Consider the following 18,091-nt stretch of genomic DNA (forward strand, 5'->3'; position numbering starts at 1 on the left):
TTAATGAGCTGATAAATCACCTTGATCAGAAGGATCAAGAGTCAGTGACAAACACAGAGGTCAATTACAGGATCAGTCTGAGCTCAGCCCTCTTAATGGGGGAGGAAGAGGAAGGGAATTTAGCCAGCTATCTGGGAGAAGGCAGCAAGAATTTCTGGAATCCCTTATCTTCCCCTGTCAGCCCAAACACAGATCCCCAGGCAACTTGGTAAATCAAAGAATACTCAGAGTCCTGGGGGACCCTAGGAATCTTCTCCCGCCATACTTCTGAGCTTGCGCCTGGAGCTGACGGCCAGTGGGCAGGACTCTGTAACAGCAGGCCTAGGGGTTGTGGAGAAGAAACAGAAACCAGCTGGATGGCTGCCCCCGCCAGACCTCTGCCCTGTACGCAAAGAACGCTTAGAGCTGTGAGAAACTAGCCAGGGAAGAAGAAATTAGCAAGCTGAAGTAGAGGAACAGGCAGAAAGAGCTTCCAAGCAGTACCCGTCTCTTAAGAAAGTAAGAAATTCAGGGTTACTTTCCACCCTGAATGTTTTTGTATGAATAGGGTCAACGGCACTGTGGGATGCACAGGAATGCGAAAAGAAAATCAAACTGAGGCCCAGAGAGGAGCTGCTTTAAAGGCTGCTGATACGGCAGTTCAGCCACAGGGTGGTGGATGGTCTTGGCAGGGGGCAACTCCGTCAGGTTCTGTTAGGCTGGGGGTCCCCATGCAGGGCCCCTCCTCATTTGGGACTCCAGGCAGCAATGTAACAGGGTTCTTTGTTTCTGGAAACAGACACGGTGCTCAAAAACCTTGACTATGCTGCTTACCCTAGTAGATCATCTCCTCTCCCCCTTCCCTCCTCACACTGCCAGAATTTTACCAGTTCCTACGGTTCTCAAGTTAAAGTACGTTCAGAGAAGAGAGAAACCCAGGTTGAAGCATCCCATCCAAATGGGAAAGGATGGCTGACGAAACCAGGGATGTCAGCCCGTGGAAACCAGGGCGCCCACGTCCACGGGGTAATCAAAGCGAAGGGGCGCAAAGCACATCCCATAGGGAACTGCTGGAGAAGGGCAGGGAGGGCAGGCAGGGATGAGCTAGCTCCATCCTCTTGTAACACCAACGACAAAATCCCACTTGGTGCCGACTCACAGGCCCAGACCGTGAAATGCCGTGACACGCTGTGGCCTGAAGCGCCTCCGTGATCTGGGCCTGGCCACGTCTCCAATGTCCCATCAGGTCCCTCTTGCGCCCTCCATGCCACAGGGATGTTCCTTCTGGAGGAAGCCGAGCCCATTCCCGACCCCAGTCTCATCTCTGCTGACCCCTCAGCTGTGAACGGGTCTGGGCAAGGCCATTCATCATCAACACAAGCCTCAGTGTAGATGACGCCTCCTCAAAGGCCTCCCCAGACACCTCCAGACTAGGCCCACCCTGCGACACCCCAGCATCACTGCCGGTCACTGCACACTTTATTTTCCGCGCAGGACTTAGCACTCTCTAATACTACCTTGTTTGTTATGTATTCATATTATAACCAGTCTTCCCCAGATGAACACAAGTTCTGTGGGACAGAGACCTCACCCACCTGTTTCCCCATGCCTAGAACACTGGTCAGAGAGCCATACGCAAATATTTGTTGCTTGAGTATTGGTTGAAACACTAGGTGCAGTCCCGGTTAAGTTTGAAAAATCCGGTATGCAAAGGTGTATTTGTTTGCATTTAAATGACAGAAAACTAGTCTACTTAAAATAAGAATGAGCAGACCACTGACAAAAAACATGCCGGTTTTTCTGTTATAATTATTAGCAGAACTAAATGAGCACCTTAAACTTTCTCCATGCTTCAAGTAAAGTCTGCCTAGATAGAGACGTTATTTGGCTTTTTATATAATGGCAGTTTCAAGTGATAATTCTGGGTGGTTATTAATAACTGAAATAGTCAACATGTAAAAGATCTTAGACATTTACTGTAAGGTAAATGACATGATATAAATGTCAACATATATACTGTGGTACAAACCCAAATTGTGTATTTGTGGAAAACACTCAATCTTAGTAACAGCCGACCATTCAACAGTTGAAGGAAAATGGGAAAGGTGTCACACTATCGTTCAAAACTTACTGAACTTTAGGGATGGCCTGTAAGAGCACTAGACACAATGCCTATGGTCATACAACCTGTCACTCTTTCCAATCATTTAGCAGTAACCAGCCAGACTGCTCTTTCGTGTGGAAGCTGAAAAAATTTGGCCATTCTCAGTGTTTGCCAGTCTTGGGTCATGTGACTGCCGTCCCTACACTCTGAAAGTCCTGATTCATAAAGCAAGTGGTCCAGGCCTTACAAGGGACATTAACAACAGAGCATTAATCAAGCATTATGAAAATGGCCGATAAAGAGACTGTGTATGGGCCCAACTCCAGCAACAGAAATCTAGGAAGAAATATCTCATTAAGCAGAAGTTCGTGGACCTGAACATTGAGCAAGTTTCCCAGCAGGCCACGGATAATTTGTGAAATAAGTGCAAAGAGCATCATTTGCTTATACAAAATAGCATGTTTTATGTGAAAGCTCTAGGATGCCATTCGACCACTCTGTTTCTGTTGCGATCCTGAACAGGAGTGAGAATCAGCCCCAGTTTTCAAGAGTCCGGCCCCTTTTCCCACCAGGCGGATGGGCAAACAATCAGTGGGTGAGTAGATTGGTTGTGATCTGGGTTGTTACTAGTTCTGCCTGCTGGGAAGAAGCCCCTCAGAGTAAGAATGGCAAGCCAGGGATGATGACAGGAAGATGTTGTACCACCATATTTAAGTGGCCCTGGAAACTCCTCTGAACGCTTTCTACCTGGCTCCATTATCTTGATGCAATAATTACAGGTGTTGTTTTAACACTTGCAGATACAAACAGACATGGGCACGCACAGCCTGACTTCTTCCTGAGCATCACCTGGCATCTCAGACCCTGGGAGTCTTAAATCAGGGCAGCAGGCGAGCGCTCATGGGCTCTGGACCTCTGCCGTAACTGCAAGGCCACTCACTCGGAGTCAAGTCCCAGCTCACCATCCGTGACCTGTATTTTCATGAACTGTCCCCAGCGTCCTCTAGTCAACTAGCTTCACAGGTCTGTGACACACCTCCACACACTGCAGAGGGTAGCCGCCGGCTTACAGAGGATATGATATTTGCGGAGGGGGCGGGAGGAAGTTCGGCAACACTTGTATCAACAGCCTAGAAGTCTACATACCCTTGAATGCAACAGCCCCATTTAGTCACTTACCCTAAAGGAGTAATTCTGAGCCTATTCCTCTGATATAACCAAACGATCCTGACAGGGAGTTGTGAGAAACTAAACACCAGCTAAGAGGCAAGTAACAGGGACCTGGTTAAGTAAATTATGCTATATCCATTTACTAGAACGCACATATATTCAGCCACTAAAAACCAGGCCATAAAGGATTATTTAATGAGAAGAAGTAATCTTATAAATACTAAGTGAAAAAGACTGCAACATCTTTTACATGATAAGACCTCATTTTTGTTAAAAATATCCCATTTTTACTAAAACTGCAATCCAGAAGGATACACCAAAAGGCTTTACACTAGCTCTTTCTGGTCAGTGGGATTACTGGTGAGTTCTGATATTTTCCCCCTAATCTTTTTTAAAAACTTTCATGCAATAAATGTGAATCACGCCTAAAATGTCTCGTGGGCTTTAAACACTCACCTGTGGGACATGATCACATCGCAGAAACAAGCGCCATGACAGCATTTCTGCCCAGCGACGCACATTGTAACACGGTGCCAAGCAGAACAAAGTTTCACTGTGTGTTTCCTGAGGCCTTAAACACATGGGGCTGGATACAGACCCATCACACCAGGACTACCCTATCTTGATGCAATAATTACAGGTGTTGTTTTAACGTTTGCAAATACATATAAACAAACATAAAGTTAAGAAAACTATGAAAGGAGGAGGAGGAGGAGGAGGAAAGAATTTGCCTTTCTTGCTCCCAGGCAGTGGCTTTACCATCCAGCCCAGCCTTTTAGGATGTGCTCCTGGTGAACCCTGGAAACAACCTCAGAACCTTGGTGCCTCCTGAAGAGGAGACAGAGGGTGTCAGCCAAAGGTTCAGAATTAAAATCTGATCCCAGAGAAGGGCGCTGGCATGCATGCATTCTTTCTGGAATTTGCATGCATAGGTTTTATATTTCCTTCACCACAAATCACATGATGTTCCTCATTGTTACCTTGGCTTTTATACTGTGTGTATATGTACAAAACTGTTCCTTTAGAAATGACATTATAATCCTCTTGTTAGTGATGCCAGCAGCCCTGGGAGGTGGGTGATGCTCACGCCTGCTGAAAATCAGGGGCAGAAGGCTATGCCACCTGCCTCACAGCAGGCCGACAGCAGAGCCTCCTTGGACTGAGGACACGAGTGCTGACCTGGCAGCCTCCCTACAGTCCAGCCCTTTGCCGAAATGGCTGTTCAGATCACCCTCATCAAGACTCTAGCGTTCCTCAAGGCACCAGGTCACTGGCCCAAAGCAAGAGGAATCTGTTTAAGCAACAGGTTCTGGGAAGCAGGGTGGAACCTGTTAACCATAAAACAAACACAGGCTGCCAACTAACGTCATCAAACAGAGACTGGGATAGGCAGAATAATGCCCCACCTCTCCCAGAGACGTCCACATCCTAATCTCCAGAACACATGAATGTTTCTTCACGCAGCAAATGGTACGCGGCAGGTGTGATCACGTCAAGGACTCTGAGACAGGGAGGTTATCCTGGATTACCGAGTGGCCCATTGTAATCACACGGGTCCTTAACCGTGGAAGGGGAGGTGCAAAGAGGAGAGTCAGAGGGGACAGGTCTATGGGAGAATGGTCAGACACACAGTGCTGACTTTGAAAGAGAGGGAGGAGCCACAAGCCAAGGAATGCCAACAGCCTCTCGCAGCTGGAAAATGCAAGACACCGGATTCTCCTCCAGAGAAGCCAGAGACCTTGGCCCTGCAGACAACTGGACTTTATCCCAGGGAGACTCATGCCTGCTAACAGACACACCAGTAAAAACATAAGTTTATGTTAAGTCATTACATTTGCAGTAATTTGTCACAGCAGCAACAGAAAATTATAGACTGTCTTGATTATTCAACAGAGGGGAAAATGCTCCTCACTGTACCGCAGGAAAGGAGACTTCCACCTCGATGTCATCCAGCCCTCTCAGCGGGTCAGGCTCAGGGGAGCTCCTGGGAAACGGGGTTCTCTACAGGTGTCTTAGGAGAGCTTTCCAGTTATTCTGGACACAGTATTGGTGGAATAGAAAGGGTGTTAGCTACAATACCCCATAATGTGGTGGAAAGAGTAAGGTGTTGGAGTCAGGAAAAGTGGGGCTCAAATCCCAGTTCCTCCGTTCACCAGAAGCAAGTAACCCAGCCAAGCTTCAGTTTTCTCCAATCTGACAACATTATGACCGACTGTAATGATTAAATACCATGTGTACCTCACCTGAACAGTGCCTGTTAGACAGCAGACACTGTAAAAGGTAGCTACCATAATTGTGATGACTACTGCTAATAATCGATCTTATTCGGGGCCTATAATGAGCCATATAAGTTCTCATCCCTCCGGACCCTGGTTTCCTCATCTAGCAAATGAGGAAGACAGACAGCTTCCTACCCATCTTGCTCAACAGCTCTGAGGATTAAAATTAAAATGGTTATGGAAGCATTGTGAAAACTGCAGGCCCAACATAAATGGAAAGCAGGACTTTCTCATTCCTAGTCAGGCATTCTCCAGGGTCCTTCATAAGAGCTGCCCTTCTCAGAATATCACCAAACAAGATATGGCGCACACCTAAGGAAAGTACGAAGCAGAAATCTTGGCAGCCGGAAAGCCACCAACAAAATAAACCTGACGTTCTGCATTCTTCCCAGAAATGACAAACCCAAATCCAGGCCCTGACAACTGGCCATGCGTGAGGGGTTCCTGACAATGCCGCCCCCTAATATGGAAGGACCCCCATCACTGTTATCCAAGGGCAGCTGGCACTAGAAAATGGGAACTGAATCTTCACAGCAAACAGTGAAAAAATAAGAGCCAAGGCTTAATCTTTTTAAATGGAGTAAAATTACTCAAATAAGCTTATTTAAAATGTAAAAGAGTACATAAAAATACAAAACATTTAGGTTATATTGCATCTTGAATCTGTAGACTGCAGTGAGAGCTAATTATTGATTTATTGTTGTGATGTTTCCCTTACTGCAACATAACTACAACGAGATGACACCTTTCCCCTCACCTGACTTCCACGCAGTACTACTACACAAAGGGTAATCATTGCAAAAATTATTTCAGGGTTTACATTTTCTCAGAGGCATTCCTTAATATTCAACAATATTCAAATCCTTCTCTTTGGAAGCCGGCTTCTTGTCAACATGCTGGGTGTTTTTCTCAGCAGTCATGAGTGGGTCTAACCCTTCCTGGTCCTCATCGGCCTGCAGAGCAGTTAGAGTTCTCCAGCAACAATCCTTTTATTGACTGTCTGTAATCCTACATCTCTTGCAAGATTTGCAATTTCACTTTGAGATATATTTGCATAAAATTTGCATTGCCCTGCCATATACGAAAGCAAAATGCAGGCTGACAGCCCTTGAGGACTGATGAGACTAGACGCTGGGGCTCAGAAGAGGGGAACTGGAGACTGTTTTCGTTTTCCACTGCTGTGTAAGGAACTACAAGTTTCTCAGGGCAAAGCAGCACACGTTTATCCTCCCCCGTTCCCCTGGGTCAGAAGTCGGGGTGCAGCCCCCATGAGTCCTCTGCTCAGGGTCTCACGGGCTGCTGCAGCTGTGTCATCAAGCTGTGCTCCATCCCAGAGCCAGGGGGCCCCTCCCTGCTCAGGCCTTTGGTGGCAGAGCTCAGGCTCTGCAGCTCCTGGACTCGGGCCCCCTTTTCTCTTGGGCTGTCAGCTGGGGCCACCCCAGCCCCCAGAAGCAGGTCCCTCTCTCCACGAGCCCTGAAGCACACTGCTCCCTTCTTGAAAGCCTTCGGGAGAAGCTCTCACCCCAGTCTGGGAAGAGGCTCTTATACAATGTGATGTGATCACGCAGCAGATGATACAAGGGCACACCACGCTGGGGGTCCCCTTAGGGTGCCTCAGCCACCTGGACCATTTTTGTGTTTTCAGCTTGTTAGTGAACACGTTGACGTTACAAACACTGTTCTCTCCTGGGTGACCTCGCGATTCGGAAGCCCTGCAAGCTAAAGACCCCCCACCCAGTCCTCACCCCTCAGATCCGCTTCTCCACGCCCACCACCACGGTCTGGTTTGGGCACCAGCATTTCTTGCCAGCACCAGTGGAACAGTGCCCAGTCCTGCTCTCCTCCCACCCTTCCTCACCCAGCCCCCAGAGAGTCTGGCAACATGCAGGCTCACCACATTTCTTCTCTGCTTAAAGTCCAGTGGCAGCTCCTCAGAGGCAGGATAACATCAAAGCTTCTTAGCAGACAAGCCAGTGCCTTCGTGCCCTACTGCCTGCCAAGTCCAGGGCCATGGCTGTCTCTCTCCAGCCCTCCCTGGGCTCATGCCTCGATGCCCAGAGTGCCCCTCTGCCCGGATCTCCCTCCCCCTCATCCATGCTTCTGATCTGAGTTCCAGGATCAAGGCCTCGTAAAGCTGACCTGACTTCCCCGGGGGCCCACAGATCTGGCTTTCACATTCCCACTGAATCTTACAGGCAACTAATCCAGTATCTATCCCTCTGGGCTGCAGCTACAGGTTTCCAGATCCTTCTCCCTGCCACACAGAAGCATCTGGAGGCCAACAGCTAGTGCCAGGGAAAACCGACAACAGTGACAGCTTCCACACTAACATTTCTAGTATTAAGAGCACAGACTATAAAAGCACACAGCCTGGGTGTGAAGGCCAGCTAGAACACTTACTAGCACATGGCTCAGGACAGGTGACTCAATCTCTCTGAGCCTCAGTTTCTTCTTCTCCAAATGAAAAATTTCTGCCCCACTGGAAAAAGAAAAAACCTCTAGAATTTCTCTAAATCTCAAAAAAAAAGAATATTAATATCTACTTCATAAGATTTCTGGGAGGAGTAAACACGGTTAATATTTGTAAAGGACTTAAAAAAGAGTATGGCCTGTGATTAGGACTGTATAAATAAATATTTGTTAAGTAAAACCAACACCCAACAACCCTCTGACACATGATGGTGGGAAATTCCTCCAGAGGAAGGAGAGATGCTACACAGATCAGGGAGGTGGCCGCTGGTAAAACTGCTACCAATATTGTTCTGAAATACTCTAGCCAAAAAAGAAAAAGCATAAATAAAAAACAAAAAACAAACTTCAAAAGGAGCAGAAAAGGCAAGAATCGCAAAAGCCTGTAATTCCAGGACCTGAGTGACAGGCACAAGCGCAGCTCTACTGCTCTCACCACTTTTACGTGTGTTTGACAGTTTCCAGAATGAGGCAGTTGAAGTCAATAGGCAGCAGAGGCCCAGCACCCAGGAAGAGAACAGCACCTGGGTGAGGCTCCGGCCCCGCAGGGCAAGGAACGCCCCTTCCTTCTGCTGCCCTGCTTGGGAGCCTGAGCAGGTACTGCTCCAGCCCCTCAGGCCGTGCAGATGTCACTGCTTCTCCCCAGGGTCGCGTGATGGACTGAGGAAGCCCTGACATCAGGACAGCGGGTTAACCGCCAACTCAGTCACTAACTAGCTCGTTATTTAACCCTCTTCAGCTTCTCCATCTATCAAATGGAAAACCCTCCCTCCTAAGGCTGCTTTTTTTTCAGTAACAGTTTGTATTCAGTAACAGATGAAAGCACAATATATACTACATGGCAGGTAGTCTAAATGTGTTTTAAAAATAAAAATAAAGACAGAAGGAACTCAGAGGTCTAAACCTGAAACCTGTGCAAGCCAGCAGCCTGCCCACAAATCAAGGTGTGGGTAAACTGGGAGGCAGGCTGGACTCCAGTGAGCCCACCACTCCCAGTCAGTGCTGGGGTGACAGTGACTCAAACACCAGACTCGGTTGCCAGAGTGCACAGCCCACCCACCTGTACAACAGACTCGCCACCCCCAGTTTGACTCAAAGACGTGAAAGGACTGTATGCAGGCCAGCCTCTCTCCTGAGCTCCAAGGGTGAAAAGCTGGGCGACAGCAGACTCCCCAGGGTGGCTGACCCCACGCCACACCCAAGAAAAGTGAAAACAGCTTCCAGGGATCGTAGTTAAGACCCTATTCAACACTGTGAAGTAATTCTCCGGCTCAGCGGAGCCCCAATTCCAGGACTGTTAAATCACTCAATCCCCTTACTCTCCTCTATCACCTCCCAGATTTAAGGAAACACAAAAGTTCTCAGCAACAGGGGTTGGCAATACATACCACTTATAAACAGAGAAGAAAAAAAGCAGGTCAGTATACGGGCAGCTCAGGAACAGAACTAGTCCACTTTCAGAGTGTACTGACGTTGTCCAGTGGCATTGGGGCAGGCAGATGCTGGAAGGGAGGTAGTCGAATGAGGTGGATGTCTCCAGATATTTATCCAATTGACTGGAAAACTTACATCCAATAAAAACCTGCATGTGTACATCTATAGCAACTTTTTGTTCATGATATACATCTCTGAACTAAATGACGTTCAATGAAGAACACTGAGTGGATGAATAGTGAGTGGATACACAGACTGTGGCCCAGCAATACTATGGAATACTATTCAGTTATAAGAATGACTTATCAAGCCACAAAGACAAGGATAAACCTTAAGTGCATACCATTAAGTCAAAGAAGCCAGTATGAGAAAGCTACATACTGCAGGATTCCAATCATATGACATTCTGGAAAAGGCAGAGCTATAGAGACAGTATCCACATCAGGGGCTGCCAGGGGGTTGGGAGTAGGAGGGGCTGAATAGGTGAAGTACAGGGGACTATTTAAGGCAGTGAACTTATCTGTATGATACCGTAATGGTAAATACAAGCCTTGAGGCATTTAACAAAAACTCAGAACTTTACAGCACAAGACAAATAAATCTTAATGTATGCAATTAAAAAATCACTTAGGAGGTAGGGAGCTGGCGGGGGGGGTGATTCCATGATGGAATGGAAACTATGGCAAAAGAATCTAAATGTATTACAAAAGTGTGAAACAACCTCCCTTAAGAAGGTGGGGTGTAAAGTATTGACCTCACTAACTTTAGAAGTCGAGTCTGTAAGACTAAAGACAGAAGGAACTGCACATATGCACTGCATACTAGTTGATGAAGTTGTTTCCCACAGGAGTCTGAGTTAACAATTCTTAAAACACTACACTGGAATTGAACAATTAAGTAAACAGATGGTGGGAGAGTTTTCTCACTGTTGAAATCAGAAATTATAGACAAGCAAAGGGAGGGGGCTAGGACGATTCACATGGCAATGGATTAGAACTAGAGATGTCAGTATGAATTTTTGTTCAGCTTAATATAGATACAGATGGCTACACACAGAAATATTGATAGACTTGTATATACACAAGAGTCAGTACACACACATTTCCTTGCTCTATCAATTGAGAGAGCCTAGAAGCAAAGATACTTCAGAAGCAATGTGCACACCTGGCACCCAGATTTTGGTTTCTAATACCATTCTCCAATAAAAGGAACCAGGGCTCCTTACAGAAAGGGTTGATTCTTTAAAAAAAGAAAAAAGATGAAGCTAACATCACCCTAATACCAAAACCAGGCAAAGACCCCACCAAAAAAGAAAACTACAGACCAATATCCCTGATGAACGTAGATGCAAAAATACTCAACAAAATATTAGCAAACCGAATTCAAAAATACATCAAAAGGATCATACACCATGACCAAGTGGGATTCATCCCAGGGATGCAAGGATGGTACAACATTCGAAAGTCCATCAACATCATCCACCACATCAACAAAAAGAAAGACAAAAACCACATGATCATCTCCATAGATGCTGAAAAAGCATTTGACAAAGTTCAACATCCATTCATGTTAAAAACTCTCAGCAAAATGGGAATAGAGGGCAAGTACCTCAACATAATAAAGGCCATCTATGATAAACCCACAGCCAACATTATATTGAACAGCGAGAAGCTGAAAGCATTTCCTCTGAGATCGGGAACTAGACAGGGATGCCCACTCTCTCCACTGTTATTTAACATAGTACTGGAGGTCCTAGCCACGGCAATCAGACAAAATAAAGAAATACAAGGAATCCAGATTGGTAAAGAAGAAGTTAAACTGTCACTATTTGCAGATGACATGATACTGTACATAAAAAACCCTAAAGACTCCACCCCAAAACTACTAGAACTGATATCGGAATACAGCAAAGTTGCAGGATACAAAATCAACACACAGAAATCTGTGGCTTTCCTATATACCAACAATGAACCAACAGAAAGAGAAATCAGGAAAACAACTCCATTCACAATTGCATCAAAAAAAATAAAATACCTAGGAATAAACCTAACCAAAGAAGTGAAAGACTTATACTCTGAAAACTACAAGTCACTCTTAAGAGAAATTAAAGGGGACACTAACAGATGGAAACTCATCCCATGCTCGTGGCTAGGAAGAATTAATATCGTTAAAATGGCCATCCTGCCCAAAGCAATATACAGATTTGATGCAATCCCTATGAAACTACCAGCAACATTCTTCAATGAACTGGAACAAATAATTCAAAAATTCATATGGAAACACCAAAGACCCCGAATAGCCAAAGCAATCCTGAGAAAGAAGAATAAAGTAGGGGGGATCTCACTCCCCAACTTCAAGCTCTACTATAAAGCCATAGTAATCAAGACAATTTGGTACTGGCACAAGAGCAGAGCCACAGACCAATGGAACAGACTAGAGAATCCAGACATTAACCCAGACATATATGGTCAATTAATATTTGATAAAGGAGCCATGGACATACAATGGCGAAATGACAGTCTCTTCAACAGGTGGTGCTGGCAAAACTGGACAGCTACATGTAGGAGAATGAAACTGGACCATTGTCTAACCCCATATACAAAAGTAAACTCAAAATGGATCAAAGACCTGAATGTAAGCCATGAAACCATTAAACTCCTGGAAGAAAACATAGGCGAAAACCTCTTAGACATAAACATGAGTGACCTCTTCTTGAACATATCTCCCCGGGCAAGGAAAACAACAGCAAAAATGAGTAAGTGGGACTATATTAAGCTGAAAAGCTTCTGTACAGCAAAAGACACCATCAATAGAACAAGAAGGATCCCTACAGTATGGGAGAATATATTTGAAAATGACACATCCGATAAAGGCTTGACGTCCAGAATATATAAGGAGCTCTCACGCCTCAACAAACAAAAAACAAATAACCCAATTAAAAAATGGGCAGAGGAACTGAACAGACAGTTCTCCAAAAAAGAAATACAGATGGCCAACAGACACATGAAAAGATGCTCCACATCGCTAATTATCAGAGAAATGCAAATTAAAACTACAATGAGGTATCACCTCACACCAGTAAGGATGGCTGCCATCCAAAAGACAAACAACAACAAATGTTGGCGAGGCTGTGGAGAAAGGGGAACCCTCCTACACTGCTGGTGGGAATGTAAACTAGTTCAACCATTGTGGAAAGCAGTATGGAGGTACATCAAAATGCTCAAAACAGACTTACCATTTGACCCAGGAATTCCACTCCTAGGAATTTACCCTAAGAATGCAGCAATCAAGTTTGAGAAAGACAGATGCACCCCTATGTTTATTGCAGCACTATTTACAATAGCCAAGAATTGGAAGCAACCTAAATGTCCATCAATAGATGAATGGATAAAGAAGATGTGGTACATATACACAATGGAATACTACTCAGCTATAAGAAAAGGGCAAATCCAATCATTTGCAGCAACATGGATGGAGCTGGAGGGTATTATGCTCAGTGAAACAAGCCAAGCGGAGAAAGAGAAATACCAAATGATTTCACTTATCTGTGGAATATAAGAACAAAGGAAAAACTGAAGGAACAAAACAGCAGCAGAATCACAGAACTCAAGAATGGACTAACAGGTACCAAAGGGAAAGGGACTGGGGAGGATGGGTGGGTAGGGAGGGATAAGGGGGGGAGAAGTAGGGGGGTATTAAGATTAACATGCATGGGGGGGTAGGAGAAAAGGGAGGGCTGTACAACACAGAGAAGGCAAGTAGTGATTCTACAACATTTTGCTATGCTGATGGACAGTGACTGTAAAGGGGTTTATAGGGGAGACCTGGTATAGGGGAGAGCCTAGTAAACATAATATTCGTCATGTAAGTGTAGATTAGTGATAGCAAAAAAAAAAAAAAAAAAAAAAAAAAGGGCAGTTCCTGTGTGGTAACCTCCAACGAGTTCTACACAAGGGTATAAAGGGCATATAAAAGTGTAGGCAAAGGGTCTGTTTGTGTTTATACAGAGGATCAAAGCCTAATTGGGCTACCCCGAAAATGAACTAAGATACGATATGAAAAAGAACTTCCAACATCTGCACCCTCTGGAAGACTCATGCCAGAAGATGATCATCAAAAAACCCCAACAAAGATCCACGCACTGCTACAGCTGTAGATGCACTCATCCCACCAGTTCCTGGACCTGCCATGGGAATGAGGAAGGAGATATCTAAGCTGGCCTGTGCATACAGTAAAACAACAAAATTGGACTGGATCTATACTGTTGGAACTCAACCAAGAATTTGGAGAAGTGCAAATTGTAGCGCTCCAAAGTCTTACAACTACAAACTATTTATTGTTAAAAGAACATATGGCATGTGAACAGTCCCCAGGAATGGGTTGTTTTAATTTGTCTGATTTCTCTCAGACTGTTCAAGTTCATTTGGACAATATCCACCATATCATAGATAAGTTTTCACAAATGCCTAAGGTGCCTAACTGGTTTTCTTGGTTTCACTGCAGATGGCTGGTAATTACAGATATGCTTTGGTTATGTAACTATACTCCTATTATGTTAATGTCTGTGTGCAATTTAAGTAGTAGCTTAAAACCTATACATGCTGAAGTTACTCTACAAGAAGATATATCAAAGAAATAATCAATCTTCCCAAGTTTTCTTCCACCTGCTACTTCTATAGCTTTTCTTCTTCCTTCCTAATTACAACCCTTAAATAGAATTCGTGCCTCATATCAAATTTACCGAGTATCATAATTCTTCCAAGTGGTAAAGATACCTCAAGACAAATGCTGGGCATAGAAGCCACAGGGCATAAATATGCAAAGAAGTAAAAAGCTAACTTTTTCAAACAATAAGGCTTCTCTCTCACTTACCAACTTCACATTTCCCTGTATGGCCCCGGAAGATGACTGGTTAGCCAGAGACGGGTAAGATTCCTCAAGGGAGGAACAACCTAAGACAGGCACAGTCGCAGGGGGGCCATCAGGTGAGAAATTGGGGATCATCAGAGGTGAGGCTTAGAACCTCACCCCCCCTGTTCTGAGAGAAATCTTCTGCATACGTGGATGTTTTATTGCCCTGGTCTAGCTTGGATTAACACATAGTCTACAGGCACACACCTGATCATCTACATGTGCTCTCTTACAACACTAAACTATGTTTTCTACCTTTATCTTGTATCTACCTACCACTTCAGCATTTTATTAAAAATAATAATAATAAAGAGAGAAATGTGGTATCCACATATAAATCAAGTATAAAAACCAAATGAGTATTCATATTTGAACTGACTGTTTATAGTTCATAATGCATGAGCAAAACCGAAAGTTTCTGTGATGACTGCCCTTGTACTGTTCACTATGTAACTTATTCATTATGTAAGAATTTGTTCTACATGTAAAAACTTGTTTGTTATGCCTCAGAAGATTGGAGACTGACAAAAATTAGGCTTGGGGTGGAATAATGATTGTGCATTGAGCATTGACTCCCCTATACAGAATTTTATTGTCGTTAACAACCATTTGATCAATAAATATGAGAGATGCCCTCACAAAAAAAAAAAAAAAAGGACAGACTTCCAATGGTAAAATAAATTAGTAACCGGGATGTAAGGTATAGCATAAGGAATATAGTCAAGATATTGTAACAGCCTGGTAGGGTGATAGCTGGAACCTAGAATTATGTATATAAATGTTCTACCACTGTGTTGTACACTTGAAACTCATGTAATGTAATACTGTGTGTCAACTACCCTTCAATAAAAAATAATTATTAAAAAAAAAAAAAAAAGAATGACTTATCAAGCCACAAAGACAAGGATAAACCTTAAGTACATACCATTAAGTCAAAGAAGCCAGTATGAGAAAGCTACATACTGCAGGATTCCAATCATATGACATTCTGGAAAAGGCAGAGCTATAGAGACAGTATCCACATCAGGGGCTGCCAGGGGGTTGGGAGTAGGAGGGGCTGAATAGGTGAAGTACAGGGGACTATTTAAGGCAGTGAACTTATCTGTATGATACCGTAATGGTAAATACAAGCCTTGAGGCATTTAACAAAAACTCAGAACTTTACAGCACAAGACAAATAAATCTTAATGTATGCAATTAAAAAATCACTTAGGAGGTAGGGAGCTGGCGGGGGGGGGGTGATTCCATGATGGAATGGAAACTATGGCAAAAGAATCTAAATGTATTACAAAAGTGTGAAACAACCTCCCTTAAGAAGGTGGGGTGTAAAGTATTGACCTCACTAACTTTAGAAGTCGAGTCTGTAAGACTAAAGACAGAAGGAACTGCACATATGCACTGCATACTAGTTGATGAAGTTGTTTCCCACAGGAGTCTGAGTTAACAATTCTTAAAACACTACACTGGAATTGAACAATTAAGTAAACAGATGGTGGGAGAGTTTTCTCACTGTTGAAATCGGAAATTATAGACAAGCAAAGGGAGGGGGCTAGGACGATTCACATGGCAATGGATTAGAACTAGAGATGTCAGTATGAATTTTTGTTCAGCTTAATATAGATACAGATGGCTACACACAGAAATATTGATAGACTTGTATATACACAAGAGTCAGTACACACACATTTCCTTGCTCTATCAATTGAGAGAGCCTAGAAGCAAAGATACTTCAGAAGCAATGTGCACACCTGGCACCCAGATTTTGGTTTCTAATACCATTCTCCAATAAAAGGAACCAGGGCTCCTTACAGAAAGGGTTGATTCTTTAAAAAAAGAAAAAAGATGAAGCTAACATCACCCTAATACCAAAACCAGGCAAAGACCCCACCAAAAAAGAAAACTACAGACCAATATCCCTGATGAACGTAGATGCAAAAATACTCAACAAAATATTAGCAAACCGAATTCAAAAATACATCAAAAGGATCATACACCATGACCAAGTGGGATTCATCCCAGGGATGCAAGGATGGTACAACATTCGAAAGTCCATCAACATCATCCACCACATCAACAAAAAGAAAGACAAAAACCACATGATCATCTCCATAGATGCTGAAAAAGCATTTGACAAAGTTCAACATCCATTCATGTTAAAAACTCTTAGCAAAATGGGAATAGAGGGCAAGTACCTCAACATAATAAAGGCCATCTATGATAAACCCACAGCCAACATTATATTGAACAGCGAGAAGCTGAAAGCATTTCCTCTGAGATCGGGAACTAGACAGGGATGCCCACTCTCTCCACTGTTATTTAACATAGTACTGGAGGTCCTAGCCATGGCAATCAGACAAAATAAAGAAATACAAGGAATCCAGATTGGTAAAGAAGAAGTTAAACTGTCACTATTTGCAGATGACATGATACTGTACATAAAAAACCCTAAAGACTCCACGCCAAAACTACTAGAACTGATATCGGAATACAGCAAAGTTGCAGGATACAAAATCAACACACAGAAATCTGTGGCTTTCCTATATACCAACAATGAACCAACAGAAAGAGAAATCAGGAAAACAACTCCATTCACAATTGCATCAAAAAAAATAAAATACCTAGGAATAAACCTAACCAAAGAAGTGAAAGACTTATACTCTGAAAACTACAAGTCACTCTTAAGAGAAATTAAAGGGGACACTAACAGATGGAAACTCATCCCATGCTCGTGGCTAGGAAGAATTAATATCGTTAAAATGGCCATCCTGCCCAAAGCAATATACAGATTTGATGCAATCCCTATGAAACTACCAGCAACATTCTTCAATGAACTGGAACAAATAATTCAAAAATTCATATGGAAACACCAAAGACCCCGAATAGCCAAAGCAATCCTGAGAAAGAAGAATAAAGTAGGGGGGATCTCACTCCCCAACTTCAAGCTCTACTATAAAGCCATAGTAATCAAGACAATTTGGTACTGGCACAAGAGCAGAGCCACAGACCAATGGAACAGACTAGAGAATCCAGACATTAACCCAGACATATATGGTCAATTAATATTTGATAAAGGAGCCATGGACATACAATGGCGAAATGACAGTCTCTTCAACAGGTGGTGCTGGCAAAACTGGACAGCTACATGTAGGAGAATGAAACTGGACCATTGTCTAACCCCATATACAAAAGTAAACTCAAAATGGATCAAAGACCTGAATGTAAGCCATGAAACCATTAAACTCTTGGAAGAAAACATAGGCAAAAACCTCTTAGACATAAACATGAGTGACCTCTTCTTGAACATATCTCCCCAGGCAAGGAAAACAACAGCAAAAATGAGTAACTGGGACTATATTAAGCTGAAAAGCTTCTGTACAGCAAAAGACACCATCAATAGAACAAGAAGGATCCCTACAGTATGGGAGAATATATTTGAAAATGACACATCCGATAAAGGCTTGACGTCCAGAATATATAAGGAGCTCACACACCTCAACAAACAAAAAACAAATAACCCAATTTAAAAATGGGCAGAGGAACTGAACACACAGTTCTCCAAAAAAGAAATACAGATGGCCAACAGACACATGAAAAGATGCTCCACATCGCTAATTATCAGAGAAATGCAAATTAAAACTACAATGAGGTATCACCTCACACCAGTAAGGATGGCTGCCATCCAAAAGACAAACAACAACAAATGTTGGCGAGGCTGTGGAGAAAGGGGAACCCTCCTACACTGCTG

The 18,091-nt window shown here is 43.6% G+C and overlaps 1 protein-coding gene across 4 annotated transcripts in view; it reads right to left on the reverse strand.

The window, feature by feature from the left end:
- Nucleotides 1–18,091, reverse strand: part of LOC118930839 (carboxyl-terminal PDZ ligand of neuronal nitric oxide synthase protein) — a 261,926-nt gene that overhangs the window by 159,947 nt on the left and 83,888 nt on the right. The window lies entirely within an intron of this gene.

This window comes from Manis pentadactyla, chromosome 19 (genome assembly GCF_030020395.1).
Source record: "Manis pentadactyla isolate mManPen7 chromosome 19, mManPen7.hap1, whole genome shotgun sequence".
Lineage (NCBI taxonomy): Eukaryota > Metazoa > Chordata > Mammalia > Pholidota > Manidae > Manis > Manis pentadactyla.